At 42.7% G+C, this 19993-nt stretch overlaps 1 protein-coding gene across 3 annotated transcripts in view; it reads right to left on the bottom strand.

The window, feature by feature from the left end:
- The window catches only part of LOC135553056 (CUE domain-containing protein 1-like), a 52288-nt gene extending 42353 nt beyond the window's left edge, over positions 1 to 9935 (bottom strand). Inside the window, exon 1 of one of the 3 annotated variants that reach the window (XM_064985132.1) lies at positions 9715 to 9934. The gene's annotated coding sequence lies outside the window, so the exon portion shown is untranslated. The other 2 variants (XM_064985129.1, XM_064985131.1) reach the window with 2 other exon arrangements.
- Positions 9936 to 19993: the final 10058 nt, after the last annotated feature.

The following is a 19993-nucleotide window of genomic DNA, read 5'->3' on the forward strand; positions in this document are numbered from 1 at the left end:
TGTAATCCTAGATTCAGATCATTCAGGCAAGAAAAAAAATCACATTACCACTCCACTATGTCTTCCTGTCATGGCTTTTGCGCCATTAGTACAGATACCAACACATCTTGACCACCAAAGTCCGTTTGATGTCACAAAGCAGTTCAGTACTGAAAAAAATATCCTCTCAATGTTGTCCTGGTTTCCAGTGGTTTGCAGAAGAGGATGTCTTCCTTAATTGACCCCCCATAAACATAACGGACAAATACCAGGAGCTGTGCCAAGCCTGCCACATCTGTTGACTCATCCAGCTGTAACGCATATAATTCACTGGCTTATATGTGAAGCAGTAATTGTTTCAAAACATCTCCTGCCATGTCACTGATGCGTCGTGAAACAGTGTTGTTTGATGAAGACATTGTCTGTATAGTTTTTGGGCCTTTTCCCCCAGCATTGCCCCAGCCATATCCACGGCAGCAGGAAGAATTAAATCCTCCACAATAGTATGGGGCTTGCCTGTCCAAGCCACTCGGTAGCTCACCATAGAAGATGCTTCTAACCCCTTCTTATTAATGGTATCTGATGCTTTTATACGTCTTACTACTCGAAAGTCGTCTTTATTCTCGCTCAAAAAACTCCCGTGGCTTATTTTTCAAATTGTCATGTTTAGTTTCTAAATATCTGCGCAAGAGTGAAGGTTTCCTGTGAGAGAGTAACGGTTAATGTGATTGGATGTTAATTATTTGACGAGGCTACCAGTACTTGACATTGTGTTGTTGTTTCGCTGAATACGAGATGGTTTAATTTAACTTTTGGCAGTGAAACGAGGCTACTCAGGCGAGAAGAAAAACTCACCCAAATGTATAGCCCTGTTGCAAAATATAAATGTACTGTTTGAAAATGTGAATAAATGTATAAAAAAAGTGTATAAATATTTTTTTTAATGTGAATCACATTTTTATTTGGCGTAACCCCGATGGCATTGTACCTCAGTTTGGGAATACCCGTTGTAGATGAAGGGGAGGAGAGGTTATGTTAAAGAAGGAATTTTAAGGCTTGAGAAATGGATTGTGTATGTGTGCCATTCAGAGGGTGGATGGGAAAGACAAAATACGTAGGTGCCTTTGAACGGGGTATGGTAATAGGCGCCATGCACAATAATTTGAGCGAGTCAAGAACTGCAACGCTGCAGGGTTTTTCATGCTAAACAGTGTCCCGTGTATCAAGAATGGTCCACCACCCAAAGGACATCCAGCCAACTTCACACAACTGTTGGAAGCAATGGAGTCAACATGGGCCAGCATCCCTGTGGAACGCTTTTTAACACCTTGTAGAGTCCATGACCTGACCAATTGAAGCTGTTCTGAAGGCAAAAGGGGATGCATCTCAATATTAGGAAGGTGTTCCTAAGGTTTTGTACACTCAGTGTATACTGCACTGTTGGAGCTAGAAACATAAGCATTTCACTGCACCTGCAAAATACATTTACATTTAAGTCATTTAGCAGACGCTCTTATCCAGAGCGACTTACATGTACACAACCAATAACATTTTTTGAACAGCAGCATAGGATTGGTGAATTCTTTCAACTTCCAGGTCAGAGGTATAAAATAAAAACATACGAAAAGAAGAAAAAGCGCTGCCTGCCTCCCTGAACCTATTACAGTTATCATTTGTGACCCATAAGCATGATGGGAGTGGGACAGACAAATCAGAGACAACGGAGCACTGAACCAAAGCCTAGTGACTACTGTGACAGTGACAACCCATAATCCTCCTGTTCAATGACCTGGTTCTGGTAACAGAGGAGGAAGAGAGTGAGTGAATGAGGGAGCAGAGCGAGAGATAGAATGTTAGAGAGTGCTTGACTGAGTGAGTGAGTGAGTGAGTGAGTGAGTGAGTGAGTGAGTGAGTGAGTGAGTGAGTGGAGGGCACATCGGTGTCAGTAAAAGTGTTATTGGCAATTTCAACCAACCCTCCCTCTCCCATTTGTCGTCCTCCTCTTCCTGTCTTCCTGGAAGCCTTAAATGTGTGTGCCTGCTGCATCTGTCAGAACACACGTTATAAAACTAATGACAATAATGGTAATAGCAGGCCATTTCTGGGCCATCTGTCAGTTTTTACCTCCTACTACCCCAGGGAAGGAGTTGAACAACTCACTGAGATGATTCATGGATCTAATTTCACCCAACACAACCCAGGGAAGAGTGCGCTTGAGATACCCTTTAATGAAATGGCAAATAAATGGCTTGTTTATTTTTTACTGTCAAAGCAGAAAGCACCTTTATATTATGTTGTTTTAAACACAGAAGAAAGTGATAGAACAAAACTTTCCACAGTCAAAAGTTGCATGCTAATACCATGGCTACGAAGACTTACTGAAAGATTTCATGATAAAGCAGAGAGATTAAATCAATGTAGGGCTACAGCAGGTAGTGAAAACAGCCCATAGACCGACCATACTCGTCAATGGGTCCCCGCCCAACCCTTTCATCCTCTTATCCACACAGAACTCTGGGATAGAGGAGAACGTTCCCATGTGGCATCACATGACCACTGACGATTACCGTGGGGTGACATAGGAGGGGGACAACAAGGGAGAAGGGGGTTATTCAGATGGGCCTCACTCTGGCCCGTCTGCCTGCCTTTCCCAGCATCCCCAGGGAGGGCCAAACAGAGGGTCAGGACTCAGGAGCCATTTGCAAACTGGGGACACTGTGAAGGGGGAAGGGAGTGGTAGCAGCTGTCTGGAACAAGCAGACGTAAAGGAGAAGATGGGGTCAGGTTTTTTTAACATGCCTCCTCCTCCATCAGTCTTTAACTCTGATCATCCCATGGATGAACAGACCATTGGCCTTGTGGGAGACAGAGATCCAGAGGTTATGGGGGTTTCAATGGAGATAGAAATAAACATTTAGATAACTGACACAAACCACTCAACTTCATTAGTATGCAATAACAGTGCAATTACTAAAGTACTATATAGCAATGTAATAACAGTGCAATTACTAAAGTACTATATAGCAATGTAATAACAGTGCAATTACTAAAGTACTATATAGCAATGTAATAACTGTGCAATTACTAAAGCACTATATAGCAATGTAATAACAGTGCAATTACTAAAGTACTATATAGCAATGTAATAACGGTGTAATTACTTAAGTACTATATAGCAATGTAATAACTGTGCAATTACTAAAGCACTATATAGCAATGTAATAACAGTGCAATTACTAAAGTACTATATAGCAATGTAATAACGGTGTAATTACTCAAATACTATATAGCAATGTAATAACGGTGTAATTACTAAAGCACTATATAGCAATGTAATAACGGTGTAATTACTAAGGCACTATATAGCAATGTAATAACGGTGTAATTACTCAAATACTATATAGCAATGTAATAACGGTGCAATTACTAAAGTAATATATAGCAATGTTTTAATGGTGCAATTACTGAGGTACTATATAGCAATGTAATAACAGTGTAATTACTAAAGTACTATATAGCAATGTAATAATGGTGTAATTACTAAAGCACTATATAGCAATGTAATAACAGTGCAATTACTAAAGTACTATATAGCAATGTAATAACAGTGCAATTACTAAAGTACTATATAGCAATGTAATAACAGTGCAATTACTAAAGTATTATATAGCAATGTAATAACAGTGTAATTACTAAAGCACTATATAGCAATGTAATAACGGTGTAATTACTAAAGCACTATATAGCAATGTAATAACGGTGTAATTACTAAAGCACTATATAGCAATGGTATAACAGTGCAATTACTAAAGCGCTATATAGCAATGTAATAACGGTGTAATTACTAAAGCACTATATAGCAATGTAATAACGGTGTAATTACTAAAGCACTATATAGCAATGTAATAACGGTGTAATTACTAAGGCACTATATAGCAATGTAATAACGGTGTAATTACTCAAATACTAAATAGCAATGTAATAACGGTGCAATTACTAAAGTACTATATAGCAATGTTTTAATGGTGCAATTACTGAGGTACTATATAGCAATGTAATAACAGTGTAATTACTAAAGTACTATATAGCAATGTAATAACGGTGTAATTACTAAAGCACTATATAGAATGTAATAACAGTGTAATCACTAAAGTACTATATAGCAATGTAATTACTAAAGTACTATATAGCTATGTAATAACAGTGCTACTAGGCAGCAGGGTATCCGTTAGTAAAATGTGGCGCCAGACTACGTGACCGGGGAAGATTTTTTATTTACAGGCCATTTGAGAAATTTACCAGACCCAAATGCATTGGGTGCATAACCAATTAGAGCATCCACCCACTCTACTCAGAATTACAGAAATCACTTTTAGATTCTGGTAATGCATCTTAACAGAACATGCAGCTCATATAATGAAGCAGCCAATAAAACGTCACTTTCAAACATTTGCCAAAATGCAATTCTCGGGAAAGCACCAATCTAAACAGAGCAACGGATATCGGTTCCATACGTGACAGAGAAGAAAATCTCTGTTAGAAACTTAGAAAGAGGGGGAATCTAAAGATGCAACAATTAGGATGGGTTGCTAATATGATTAGGATTATGCCTTTGGCTTCTGGACATCGAAAGAAAGTTGATATGAAATCCAATCGAACAGGAGAGAAATAACTTTGGCGTTGGGTCCAATAGGGAAGTAGAATAAAATAAATGTGCTAAAATTATATAACTACTCCTGTCAATACAGAAATAAATAAAAATATTTTACCAGAAAGCATGATTTAGCCACAGAGGAATCGAGGAACATTAGCTTATTTAAAAAAATAGCTGTGGAGTGTTTCAAATCACAAGCTCATAGGCTTATGCCTATTTGGGAAGCCTGCAATTTGTGCAGCGCCCATGGCAATAGGCATAGCTGATTATTGAGTTGCAGCTGTCAGTGAAAACCATCTAAAATGTGTAAAGATAATATGTCTTGAGTATAATTAATAAATGTTGAGACAATGGCCTCCCGAGTGGTGCAGAGGACTAAGGCACTGCATGCTAGAGGCGTCACTACAGACCCGGGTTCGATCCCAGGCTGGCCCAGCGTCGTCCGGGTTAGGGGAGGATTTGGCCAGCCAGGATGTTATTGTCCCATCGCGCTCTAGCGACTTGTGGCGGGCCGGGCGCACACATGCTGACTTCGTTCTACAGTGTTTCCTCCGACATACTGGCTTCCAGGTTAAGTGAGCAGTTTGTCAAGAAACAGTGGCTTGGCAGGGTCGTGTTTTGGAGGACGCATGGCTCTCGACCTTCGCCTCTCCCGAGTCAGTACGGGAGTTGCAACAGTATCACGAAAACGGGGGTAAAAAGTACACACACAAAAAAAATTGAAATGGAGCACTCCCCAGATGAGTCTCTTTTTTTGAGTAGCCCAGGCTCAACTGTCTCCCACCAATTCATGCGCATTCATTGTTTCCCTGTGTGAATTGTTCGCTCTTTGATTTTTTTTAATCACCTCCCAAATATATGTCATCAGTAGTAAATGTACCGTTAATCTTCGTCATTTGGTTACATACAGTAGGGCAAAAAAGTATTTAGTCAGCCACCAATTGTGCAAGTTCTCCCACTTAAAAATATGAAAGAGGCCTGTAATTTTCATCACAGGTACACTTCAACTATGACAGACAAAGTGAAAAGAAAAAAAATCCAGAAAATCACATTATAGGATTTTTAATGAATTTATTTGCAAATTATGGTGGAAAATAAGTATTTGGTCACCTACAAACAAGCAAGATTTCTGGCTCTCACAGACCAGTAACTTCCTCTTTAAGAGGCTCCTCTGTCCTCCACTCGTTACCTGTATTAATGGCACCTGTTTGAACTTATCAGTATAAAAGACATCTGTCCACAACCTCAAACAGTCACACTCCAAACTCCACTATGGCCAAGACCAAAGAGCTGTCAAATGACACCAGAAAAAAAATTGTAGACCTGCACCAGGCTGGGAAGACTGAATCTGCAATAGGTAAGCAGCTTGGTTTGAAGAAATTAACTGTGGGAGCAATTATTAGGAAATGGAAGACATAGAAGACCACTGATAATCTCCCTCAATCTGGGGCTCCACACAAGATCTCACCCCGTGGGGTCAAAATGATCACAAGAACAGTGAGCAATAATCCCAGAACCACACGGGGGGACCTAGTGAATGACCTGCAGAGAGCTGGGACCAAAGTAACAAAGCCTACCATCAGTAACACACTACGCCGCCAGGGACTCAAATCCTGCAGTGCCAGGCGTGTACCCCTGCTTAAGCCAGTACATGTCCAGGCCCGTCTGAAGTTTGCTAGAGAGCATTTGGATGATCCAGAAGAAGATTGGGAGAATGTCATATGGTCAGATGAAACCAAAATATAACTTTTTGGTAAAAACTCAACTCATCGTGTTTGGAGGACAAAGAATGCTGAGTTGCATCCAAAGAAAACCATACCTACATGAAGCATGGGGGTGAAAACATCATGCTTTGGGGCTGTTTTTCTGCAAAGGGACCAGGACGACTGATCCGTGTAAAGGAAAGAATGAATGGGGCCATGTATTGTGAAATTTTGAGTGAAAACCTCCTTCCATCAGCAAGGGCATTGAAGATTAAACGTGGCTGGGTCTTTCAGCATGACAATGATCCCAAACACACCACCCGGGCAATGAAGGAGTGGCTTTGTAAGAAGCATTTCAAGGTCCTGGAGTGGCCTAGCCAGTCTCCAGATCTCAACCCCATAGAAAATCTTTGGAGGGAGTTGAAAGTCCGTGTTGCCCAGCAACAGCCCTAAAACATCACTGCTCGAGAGGAAATCTGCATGGAGGAATGGGCCAAAATATCAGCAACAGTGTGTGAAAACCTTGTGAAGACTTACAGAAAATGTTTGACCTCTGTCATTGCCAACAAAGGGTATATAACAAAGTATTGAGATAAACTTTTGTTATTGACCAAATACTTATTTTCCACCATAATTTGCAAATACATTCATTAAAAATCCTACAATGTGATTTTCTGGATTTTTTATTCTCATTTTGTCTGTCATGGTTGAAGTGTACCTATGATGAAAAATACAGCCCTCATCTTTTTAAGTGGGAGAACTTGCACAATTGGTGGCTGACTAAATACTTTTTTTGCCCCACTGTACATTTCTGTTAATGCATGTATTAATTAGTCATTTACTGCTTACAGATTTTTTGATTAACCACTTGACAATTTTGAGAAAAAAAAACGTTACATGAAAATCATAACTGGCACGCAGAACAGTAGAAATGGTAGGATAAATATAGCCAAGGAGCGCCTTCGGAACAAGTCTCTGAAAGTCCTTGAGTAGCCCAGTCAGAGCCCGGACTTGACCCGATCTAACATTTCTGGAGAGACCTGAAAATATTTGTGCTTCGCTCCCCAGTCAACCTGACAGAGCTTGAGAGGATCTGCAGAGAAGAATGGGAGACACTCCCCAAATACAGGTGTGCCAAGCCTGTAGCGTCATACCCAAGAAGATTCAAGGCTGTAATTGCTGCCAAAGGTGCTTCAACAAAGTACTGATTAAAGGGTCTGAATACTTATGTAAATGTATTATTTCAGTTTTTTTATTATTCATTTGTTGAAAAAAAAAGTATGCTTTGTGTGTAGATTGATGATGTTTTTTCTGCCGGTCATTTTGGCCGGCAACAGTTTAATCAGCTTTTCATATTTTTTTATATTTTTTTTGCAATTGACAACTAACATTAACGCTGCTGCACAAGTAACACTTTACGTAAAGTAGGCCCATTACCGAACATATACTAATTTGAAATTGTTGATCCATCCACATGATTGGCTTCACAGTATTGATAATGTGCACGTTTTCAAAAGATGGGGGAGCATTTTAACCACAACAATCAGTTCACTTTGGCACGCTCTGGGACATCATGAGAGTAGGATGGAGAGAGCGAGGCCAACTGAAGTGCAAACCTTCAGAATACCATCTCTGTGATCTCTCAAGCCATAGGCAGTGGTCCAAAACATTTCTATTGAACGGTAAGCGCATCTGACACTCATCTGGAAACATGGTTGTGAGTTCTGTTCAGCCTCACCGACCCTGAATATTTTGAAACCTATAAATCCAAGAGCACGAAAAGAGGAATATTTATGGATTCTCAGTTTAGACTTATGACAGAGTGGCATTAAAGCAGCCAAAATGTTTTGGACATATCAGAGCAGTCTGTGTTACATGAAAATGTCATCATTCTTGACAAAGACATGCTTGGACATCTTATGAACACCACCAATAATTTTGCACTGTTTAGCTGGCAGAGCGTAGGAAGGACAGCCAGAACATATTTTGAGCACATTCATGATAAAAAGGCACTATAATTCCATAATTATCGATAAACTAGCCTTACTTGCCATTTTATTGTGAAAGCTTTGTTGGCACGTGAACTTTCATAATATACTATGTGGGATCATTTAAGTCTCTGCATCTTATTGATGGTAAATACATCTTTACAGTGTGGCGTTATTAAACGGTGAACCATCACAACATTGCTCTAGCAGCTTTCTTGGTTTGTGTTGCTGACTAAAATCAGGCACGTGCTGCTAGATGGCTTTATGAACAAATTCCTGTCAACTGCAGGTAACTGCCAAAATAAGTCAAATGGTGTAGTGTCTTGATTGGGTGTTGGGCCACCACGAGCCGCCAGAACAACTTCAATGCGACTTGGCATTGATTCTACAAGTGTCTGGAACTCTATTGGAGGGCTGCAACACCCTTCTTCCACAAGAAATTCCATAATTTGGTATTTTGTTGTTAGTGGTGGAAGACGCTCTCAGACACAGCTCCATAATCTAAATAAGTGTTCAATTGGGTTGAGATCAGGTGACAGACTGACTGACACACACTTTAAACCCTCTATGCTCCTTTGAGACCCCTCTTTCAAAGTCACTGAGATCTCTTCTTCTAGCCATGATAGCCCCCAAAAAATGTAATCTGGGCATTGTTATACTTGACCATAAGCATGATGGGATGTTAAATGCTTAATTAAAAGCAAATACTTTCATAATACCTTGTATCACTCCTTTACCCAAGTGTTTCCTTTATTTTGGCAGTTACCTTTATATGATTGTTTAGGATTTGAGTTTATGATATTAAAACATTCTCTAACATTTACTGCTCATGAGGACAGCTAACGTCAGTCAGCTAAATCAGTGAATGCAAACTAACGTTAGCTTAATGAAGTGGATTGTGTGAAAGGAATGGAAACTGGAGATGTAGGCATTGCAATAATTTGGCTGCCTGAAATACTGTAGTGCATACCAATAGTATGATGCAAATACGATAGCATTTAGTTAAGACAAGCAAGCACATCTCTGTTCACTAGCTAGATCACTACGGATAACGTTAACTACTCGGGACACAACAAAATATGTTTATAACTAACCCTTGTTCTATCTGTGACAAATGTGCCATGGTGCAATCATGGGACGCTTCTGTTCTTAGGGCCTCGCTGACTCCCAATTCCACAATGAAAACATGGACAAATCCATCAAGGTTCACCTTACCCAGTGTCCTTTAGATATTCATAATCTTCGTAAACTGAGAACACTTAAAACGTTCCTTCGTTGGCTGTTTTAAATCACTTAGCAAGTAAAACAAATTGGCATCTAATGTGGTTATTACTGATAGCATAACTTGCTAGCTAGCTGGAAAACAACAAATGTAGCTAATGTTACTTACTAATTGAAAAGCAGACAAATGGTTTCCGAAGGGGAACTACGACGGTGACTTCTCCTGTGAATGTTTGTTTTTTTATTGACAAAAACAGATTGTGGGTGACTCCCTTCAGTGCCCGTGTTTTGATAGTCCGAATTATTGCAACAGAGAACTGTCCACAAAACTATCCTTATGCTGGTTGATAATAGTAGTAAACCAGAGCAATGGAGAGAAAAAAATGTCTGTCAGTCGGAGGCACAGACCCTGCATCGTGTTATCCCAGAAACAAAGAACAACACAGCTTCCTAGCGGAGAAATGGGAGAAATACAGCAGTGAGCGCATGAGAAAGGGTAGCCTATTACTGTTATAGAGGCTCACGATCAGAATTTACACTCTTGCGCTTCAGTGGAAAGCATGTATGTTTGATAAATGTCTGAAGACATAATGACAGAAATGTACTGCACTTCATTATGAGACGAAAACACATAGGCCTACCCTTTCCTTCAGATATCCTATATGGTTCTTTTTTAGGTCAGCAATATGTGTGACTGACCTAATTCCTCCCTTTGGTGATACCTATAATGTAGTTAGGACATTTAGCTACTGTTTAGCTACAGTAGTTGCCTTGGTAATCAAACATACTTGCTAGTTCAGCTGACCAAACCATCATGCCAAACTTGCTATTACGAAAATTGAATTAAACAATGCCAATAATGTGGGGAACTTTTGCTTTCAAAAGTAACTCAAATATAGAACATGGCCCGAGGAGGTGTGATATATGGCCAATTACCACGTTGCGTAGTGCTTAAGAACAGCCCTTAACAGTGGTATATTGGCCATCTACCATACCCCTTCGGGCATTATTGCGTAAATATACCACGACTGTCAGCCAATCAGCATTCAGGGCTAGAACAACCAACTTTTTATAACAACATTTTATAATACTGTATAGCACGGTTATGACAAAACGTTTATTTTTACTGTTGTAATTACGTTGATAAACAGTTTATAATAGCAATAAGGCACCTCGGTGGTTTGTGATAAATGGACAATATTCCACGGCTAAGGGCTGTGTCCAGGCTCTCCGCGTTGCATCAAGATTAGGAACAGCCCTTAGTCGTGGTATATTTGCCATATACCACACCTCCTCGGGCATTATTGCTTAAATCACTGTCAATATTCAAGTTCAACCAATATGTAACCATAATACACAATACAGAATTATGAAAATATCTGGGGAAACTGTCAAGTGTAAATGTGTTTCTGAATGAGAAGTAAGTGACAACTGTGATGTGTTTCTTAGGACTTGAATGGTAATGAATGGATCCATTATACTGCCACATGCCAGGGCCACAACACAGGCTGCAGAAGGACAGACACACAGCAGCTGCCAGGCTGCCACATGCCCAGGAGCAGAATCCCAGTGATAGCACAGATGATGTATGTGTGGTGATGGCGGAGTGGAATGAGAGTGTAAATGAACACTCACCAGCCAGTTTTAGGTACAACCATCTAGTACCGGGTCGAACCCCTCTTTGCCTCCAGAACAGCCTGAATTTGTCTGGGCATGGATTCAACAAGTCAAAAACATTCCACAGGGATGTTGGTCCATGCTGACACGACTGCATCACGCAGTTGATGCAGATTGGACGGCTGTACACCACCGCCACCAGCCTGTACTATTGATACCAGGCAGGACGTGTCGATGGATCGTGTAACCACTGGAGACGCTTCTTTTTGTTTTTAGCTGATACAAATTAAACCCGGTGTGGTCTTCTGCTTCAATAGCCCATCCGTGACAAGGATCAATGAGTTGTGCGTTCTGCACGCCACTGTTGTACTGTGCAGTTATTTGTCTGTTTTGGCCCACCTGTTAGCTTGCACAATTCTTGCCACTCTCCTTCCAACAAGCTATTTTCGTCCACAGGACTGCCGCTGACTGGATTTATTTTTATTTTTTTGTTGCACCACTTACGGTAAACACTAGACACTGCAGTGAATGCGTGAAAAGCCCAGGAGGTGCAGACATTTCTGAAATACTGGATCTGGCCTGCCTGGCACCAACGATAAGCCCAGGAGGTGCAGACGTTTCTGAAATACTGGATCTGGCCTGCCTGGCACCAACGATCAGCCCAGAAGGTGCAGACGTTTCTGAAATACTGGATCTGGCCTGCCTGGCACCAACGGTCATACCACGCTCAAAGTCACTTACGTCACTCGTTTTGCCCATTTGAACGTTCAGTCGAACAGTATTTTTTATTTTATTTAACTCGACAAGTCAGATTTAAGAACAAATTCTCATTTAGAATGACGGCCTATCAAAAGTCAACATGCTGGAATGGGGGCTGGGATTAAAAATATGGGACAAAACACACATTACGACAAGAGAGACACCACACCACTACATAAAGAGAAACCTATGACGACAGACAACACAGCAAGCATGGTAGCAACACCACATGGCAACAGCACAATAGCAACACAGCATGGCAGCAGCACAACATAATAGCAGCACCAAACATGTTACAAACATTATTGGGCACAGACAACAGCACAAAGGGCAAGAAGGTAGAGACAATACATTACGTAAAGCAGCCACAAGTGACAGAAAGAATGTCCATGATTGAGTCTTTGAATGAAGAGCATTCAAAACGAAAAGCCAGTCCATCACATTTAACCATGGCAAGGTGACTGGGAATATGGCCGAATACAAACAGTGTAGTTATTCCCTCCGAAAAGCAATCAAACCAACAAAACGTCAGTATAGAGACAAAGTGGAATTGCAATTCAACGGCTCAGACACGAGACACACAGTGGTAAGAAAAAGTTTGTGAACCCTTTCAAAATACATAGATTTCTACATAAATTGGTCATAAAGTATCATCTGACCTTCATCTAAATCACAACAATAGACAAACACAGTTTGCTTAAACTAATAACATTCACACTACAGGGTGGGAAAAGTATGTGAACCCTTGGATTTAATAACTGGTTGACCCTCCTTTGGTAGCAATAATCTCAACCAAATGTTTTCTGTAATTGCGGATCAGACCTGCACAATGGTCTGGAAGAATTTTGGACCATTCCTCTTTACAAAACTGTTTCAGTTCAGCAATATTCTTGGGATGCCTGGTGTGAACTGCTCTCGAGGTCATGCCACAGCATCTCAATCAAGTCGAGGTCAGGACTCTGACTGGGCCACTCTAGAAATCTTATTTTCTTGTGTTGAAGCCATTCTGTTGTTGATTTACTTCTGTGTTTTGGGTCATTGTCCATTTGTATCGCCTAACTTCTGTTGAGCTTCAATTGGCGGACAGATAGCCTAACATTCTCCTGCAAAATGTCTTGATAAACTTGCAAATTCATTTTCCATTGATGATAGCAAGCTGTCCAGGCCCTGAGGTAGCAAAGCAGCCCCAAACCATGATGCTCCCTCCACCATACTTTACAGTTGGGATGAGGTTTTGAGGTTGGTGTGCTGTGCTGTGCCTTTTTCTCCACACATAGTGTTGTGTGTTCCTTCCAAACAACTCAACTCTAGTTCCATCTGTCTACAGAATATTTTGCCAGTAGCGCTGTGGAACATCCAGGTGCACTTTTGGAAACTTCAGACGTGCAGCAATGTTTTTTAACAGCAGTGGCTTCTTCCGTGGTGTCCTCCCATGAACAACATTTCTTGTTTAGTGTTTTACGTATCGTAGACTCGTCAACAGAGATGTTAGCATGTTCCAGAGATTTCTGCAAGTCTTTAGCTAAAACCCGAGGATTGTTCTTAACCTCATTGAGCATACTGTGCTGTGCTCTTGCAGTCATCTTTGCAGGATGGCTACTCCTAGGGAGAGTAGCAACAGTGCTGAACTTTCTCCATTTATAGGAAATTTGTCTTACCATAGACTAATGAACATAAAGGCTTTTAGAGATACTTTTGTAACCCTTTCCAGCTTTATGCAAGTCAACAATTCTTAATCTTAGGTCTTCTGAGATCTCTTTTGTTTGAGGCGTGGTTCACATCAGGCAATGCTTCTTGTGAATAGCAAACTCAAATTTTGTGAATGTTTTTCATAGGGCAAGGCAGCTCTAACCAACATCTCCAATCTCATCTCATTGATTGGACTAGCTTGGATTAGCTGACTCCTGACTCCAATTAGTTTTTGGAGAAGTCATTAGCCTAGGGGTTCACATACTTTTTCCAACCTCCAACCTACACTGTGAATGTTTAAATTATGTATTCAATATAGATAATTTGTGTGTTATTAGTTTAAGCACACTGTCTATTGTTATGACTTAGATGAAGATCAAATTTGATTACAAATTTATGCAGAAATCCAGGTCATTTCAAAGGGTTCACATACTTTTTCTAGCCACTGTATGTGGCAGGGTTTACAGACAATCACGGACTACAAAGGGAAAACCAGCCACGTCGCGGACACCGACCAGCTAAACACCTTCTTTGCCTGCTTTGAGGATAACATAGTGCCACCGACACGGGTGGGCCTACCAAGGACTGTGGGCACTCCATCTCCATGGCCGACGTGAGTAAGACATTTAAGCGTGTTAACCCTCGCAAGGCTGCCAGCCCAGACGGCCTCAGAGCATGCGAAGACCAGTTGGCTGGAGTGTTTACGGACATATTCAATCTCTCGCTATCCAGTCTGTTGTCCCCACATGCTTCAAGATGTCCACCATTGCTCCTGTAACCAAGAAAGAAAATGTAACTGAACTAAATATCGCCCCGTAGCACTCACTTCTGTCATCATTAAGTGCTTTTATAGACTAGTCAGGATCATATCACCTCTACCTTTTATTTTTTTACTTTCACCTTTATTTAACCAGGTAGGCTAATTGAGAACAAGTTCTCATTTACAACTGTGACCTGGCCAAGATAAAGCATAGCAGCGTGAACAGACAGCAACACAGAGTTACACATGGAATAAACAATAAACAAGTCAATAACACAGTAGAAAAAATAAAAAAAGAGAGTCTATATACATTGTGTGCAAAAGGCATGAGGAGGTAGGCGAATAATTACAATTTTAGCAGATTAACACTGGAGTGATAATAGCTCAGATGGTCATGTGCAGGTAGAGATACTGCTGTGCAAAAGAGCAGAAAAGTAAATAAATAAAAACAGTATGGGGATGAGGTAGGTAAATTGGGTGGGCTATTTACCTATGGACTATGTACAGCTGCAACGATCGCTTAACTGCTCAGATAGCAGATGTTTAAAGTTGGTGAGGGAGATAAAGGTCTCCAACTTCAACAATTTTTGCAATTCGTTCCACTCACAGGCAGCAGAGAACTGGAAGGAAAGGCGGCCAATGAGGTGTTGGCTTTACGGATGATCAGTGAGATATACCTGCTGGAGTGCGTGCTACGGGTGGGTGTTGCCATCTTGACCAGTGAACTGAGATAAGGCAGAGCTTTACCTAGCATGGATTTGTAGATGACCTGGAGCCAGTGGGTCTGGCGACGAATATGTAGCGAGGGCCAGCCGACTAGAGCATACAGGTCGCAGTGGTGGGTGGTATAAGGTGCTTTCGTAACAAAGTGGATGGCACTGTGATAAACTACATCCAGTTTGCTGAGTATTGGAAGCCATTTTGTAGATGACATCGCCAAAACTTGGCACCGGTGATCCGGTGCCAAGTCGAGGATCGGTAGGATAGTCAGTTTTACTAGGGTAAGTTTGGCGGCGTGAGTGAAGGAGGCTTTGTTGCGGAATAGAAAGCCGACTCTAGATTTGATTTTCGATTGGAGATGTTTGATATGAGTCTGGAAGGAGAGTTTACAGTCTTGCCAGACACCTAGGTACTTATAGATGTCCACATATTCTAGGTCGGAACCATCCAGGGTGGTGATGCTAGTCGGGCGTGCGGGTGCAGGCAGCCAACGGTTGAAAAGCATGCATTTGGTTTTACTAGCAGCGTTTAAGAGCCATTGGAGGCCACGGAAGGTGTGTTGTATGGTGTTGAAGCTCGTTTGGAGGTTAGATAGCGCAGTGTCCAAGGAAGGGCCAGAAGTATACAGAATGGTGTCGTCTGCATAGAGGTGGATCAGGGAATCGCCCGCAGCAAGAGCAACATCATTGATATATACAGAGAAAAGAGTCAGCCTGAGAATTGAACCCTGTGGCACCCCCATAGAGACAGCCAGAGGACCGGACAACATGCCTTCCGATTTGACACACTGAACTCTGTCTGCAAAGTAGTTGGTGAACCAGGCAAGGCATTCATTAGAAAAACCGAGGCTACTGAGTCTGCCGATAAGAATATGGTGATTGACAGAGACGAAAGCCTTGGCCAGGTCGATGAAGACGGCTGCACAGTACTGTCTTTTATCGATGGTGGTTATGATTAGTACATATTTAGTACCTTGAGCGTGGCTGAGGTGCAACCGTGACCGGCTCGGAAACCAGATTGCACAGCGGAGAAGGTACGGTGGGATTCGAGATGGTCAGTGATCTGTTTGTTGACTTGGCTTTCGAAGACCTTAGATAAGCAGGGCAGGATGGATATAGGTCTGTAACAGTTTGGGTCCAGGGTGTCTCTCGGCAGCTTTCCGGTCCTTGGGGATCTCAGACAATATGAAAGAGAGGTTGAACAGGCTGGTAATAGGGGTTGCGACAATGGCGGCGGATAGTTTCAGGAATAGAGGGCCCAGATTGTCAAGCCCAGCTGATTTGTACGGGTCCAGGTTTTGCAGCTCTTTCAGAACATCTGCTATCTGGATTTGGCTAAAGGAGAAGCTGGGGAGGCTTGGGTGAGTAGATGTGGGGGGGGGTAGAGCTGTTGGCCGAGGTTGGAGTAGCCAGGAGGAAGGCATGGCCAGCCGTTGAGAAATGCTTGTTGACGTTTTCGATTAGCCTCAGTGCAGTGGGCAGCTGGGAGGAGGTGCTCTTGTTCTCCATGGACTTTACATTGTCCCATAACTTTTTGGAGTTAGAGCTACAGGATGCAAATTTCTGCTTGAAAAAGCTGGCCTTTGCTTTCCTGACTGACTGCGTCTATTGGTTCCTGACTTCCCTGAGCATATTGCTGGGACTATTCGATGAGATTGCAGTCCGCCACAGAATGTTTTTGTGCTGGTCGAGGGCAGTCAGGTCTGGAGTGAACCAGGGGCTATATGTGTTCTTAGTTCTGCATTTTTGATCGGATCATGCTTATCTAAGATGGTGAGGAAGTTACTTTTAAAGAATGACCAGGCATCCTCAACTGACGGGATGAGGTCAATATCCTTCCAGGATACCCGGGCCAGGTTGATGAGAAAGGCCTGCTCGCAGAAGTGTTTTGGGGAGCGTTTGACAGTGATTAGGGGTGGTCGTTTGACTGCGGACCCGTAGCGGATACAGGCAATGAGGCAGTGATCGCTGAGATCCTGATTGAAGACAGCTGAGGTGTATTTGGAGGGCCAGTTGGTCAGGATAACGTCTATGAGGGTGCCCTTGTTTACAGATTTAGGGTTGTACCTAGTGGGTTCCTTGATGATTTGTGTGAGATTGAGGGCATCTAGCTTAGATTGTAGGACTGCCGGGGTGTTAAGCATATCCCAGTTTAGGTCACCTAACAGAACAAACCCTGAAGCTAGATGGGGGGCAATCAATTCACAAATGGTGTCCAGGGCACAGCTGGGAGCTGAGGGTGGTCGGTAGCAGGCAGCAACAGTGAGAGACTTATTTCTGGAGAGATTAATTTTTAAAATTAGAAGTTCAAACTGTTTGGGTATGGACCTGGAAAGTATGACATTACTTTGCAGGCTATCTCTGCAGTAGTCTGCAACTTCTCCCCCTTTGGCAGTTCTATCTTGACAGAAAATTTTATAGTTGGGTATGGAAATCTCAGAATTTTTGGTGGCCTTCCTAAGCCAGGATTCAGACACAGTAAGGACATCAGGGTTGGCAGAGTGTGCTAAAGCAGTGAGTAAAACAAACTTAGGGAGGAGGCTTCTGATGTTGACATGCATGAAACCAAGGCTTTTTCGATCACAGAAATCAACAAATGAGGGTGCCTGGAGACATACAGGGCCTGGGTTTACCTCCACATCACGTGCGGAACAGAGGAGGAGTAGGATGAGGGTACGGCTGAAGGCTATCAAAACTGGTCGCCTCGAGCGTTGGGGACAAAGAATAAAAGGAGCAGATTTCTGGGCGTGGTAGAATATATTCAGGGCATAATGCGCAGACAGGGGTATGGTTGGGTGCGGGTACAGCGGAGGTAAGCCCAGGCACTGGGTGATGATAAGAGAGGTTGTGTCTCTGGACATGCTGGTTGTAATGGGTGAGGTCACCACATGTGTGGGAGGTGGGACAAAGGAGGTATCAGAGGTATGAAGAGTGGAACTAGGGGGTCCATTGTAAACTATAACAATGATAACTAACCTGAACAACAGTATACATGGCATATTGACATTTGAGAGAGACATACAGCGAGGCATAAAGTAATAAAGTAATTGCAGGTGTTGATTGGGAGAGCTAGCTAAAACAACAGCTAATCAGCTAAAACAACAACAGCTAATCAGCTAACACAACAACAGCAGGTAAAAAGGCGATGACTAGGCAGAGAGGGTCGGATTAACTGCACACAGAGCCTGAGTTCGCGGCTGGGGCCGAAAAAATAAATAAACAGTATGGCATACCGTGATTAATGGGCAGTCCAGCAGGCATCAGCTATGTAGCCAAGTGATCAAGTGTCCACGGGCCAGCGGTAGATGGAACAGGGGAGCCGCCACTACGTTGGCGACACTGCGTTTAAAGTTAGTAGCCCTGGGCTAGTAGGAGCGTCTGCTCCGACGGAGGCCGGATGAAGGCACAGCGGATGGAGTATTCATTGGCAGACCAGTCGTGGTTGTGCGGCGGGGTGCCGTATTGACAGAGAATCCAAGCCAGATGGCGAAAGAGGTATTGTGGAATTTAGTTTGCTAGTCGGGAGATGTGCCTGGCTCACGGCTAACTGGTGCTAGCTTCGTGGCAGTGGCGTTAGCCACTATATCCAATCGGTAGCAGCGGTGATCCAGTGCCAAGGTCCAGAGTTTACAGCAAGCATCCGGTAGAGTTTTGGGCTCTAGCCGTGTATGAGTGGGGTTTGGGTGAACAGCTGAGTAGGCCGGGAGGTGGGCCTCAGGGATAGCTTCGGTACTGGGTGCCACGGTGAGTGCTAGCTAGCTGCAAGCTAGCTGTGAAGATCAGAAGTAGTGGTCCAGGGATTACGGCAGGAATCCGGCGTTGTTGTGGAGAGACAGTCCGAAATTGGTAGACTAGCGAGTATTATCCAGGCTAAAAACAGGGCTGGTATCTGTGCAGAAGGTAAAAGCCGCTAGCAGTGGCTAACAATTACTAAATAGCTTGTAGTTAATTAGCTGGTTAGCTTCTGTAGATTCTTGAATGTGTTCGAAAATTGAAAATAATAGCGATTCCGTATCACATTGGGTGAGGCAGGTTACTGGAAGGTATAATCGAATAAAACATCTAAAAGAGTTTGAAAATAAATTGAAATATGTATACAAAAAATATGAAAAATACAAAAGTACACGAGAGTACAAAACAAACACGTCTTCACTGCTACGCCACCTGACACACTAGACCCACTTCAATTTGCTTACCGCCCCAATATAGCTTGACTATAGCTCAGCATTCAACACCATAGTACCCTCGAAGCTCATCATTTAGCTTGAGGCCCTGGGTCTGAGCCACGCCCTCTGCAACTGGGTCCTGGACTTCCTGACAGGCCGCCCCCAGGTGGTAAGGGTAGGTAACAACACATCCGCCACGCTGATCCTCAACACTGGGACCCCTCAGGGATGTGTGCTTAGTCCCCTCCTGTACTCCCTGTTCACCCACAACTGCACGGACAAACACGACACGAACACCATCATTAAGTTTACTGATGACACAACAGTGGTAGGCTTGATCAACGACAACAATGAGACAGCCTATAGGGAGGAGGTCAGAGACCTGGCAATGTGGTGCCAGTGAGCAAGACAAAGGAGCAGATCGTGGACTATAGGAAAAGGCAGGCTGAAAAGGCCCTCATTAACGTCAATGGGGATGTAGTGGAGCGGGTAGAGAGTTTAAAGTTCCTTGGTGTTGTCATGATGTTGGCCTGGGGTAGGTTTACCCTCTTCCCCCCTTTTTCCTCTCTGTACCCTACTAAAGTGAAATTTGAAAACCCCTTGGTTAACATAGAGATTCTGGGAACATCAGAAGGTGGTGGGAAATGAACTATATTCTGGTAATCCGACCAATTGATCATATGCGGTGGTACTTAATGAATATGATGTCTGTTCGGTTGTCATCTGAGACATTCTCCT

Source organism: Oncorhynchus masou, chromosome 13, assembly GCF_036934945.1.
Source record: "Oncorhynchus masou masou isolate Uvic2021 chromosome 13, UVic_Omas_1.1, whole genome shotgun sequence".
NCBI classification, from domain to species: domain Eukaryota; kingdom Metazoa; phylum Chordata; class Actinopteri; order Salmoniformes; family Salmonidae; genus Oncorhynchus; species Oncorhynchus masou.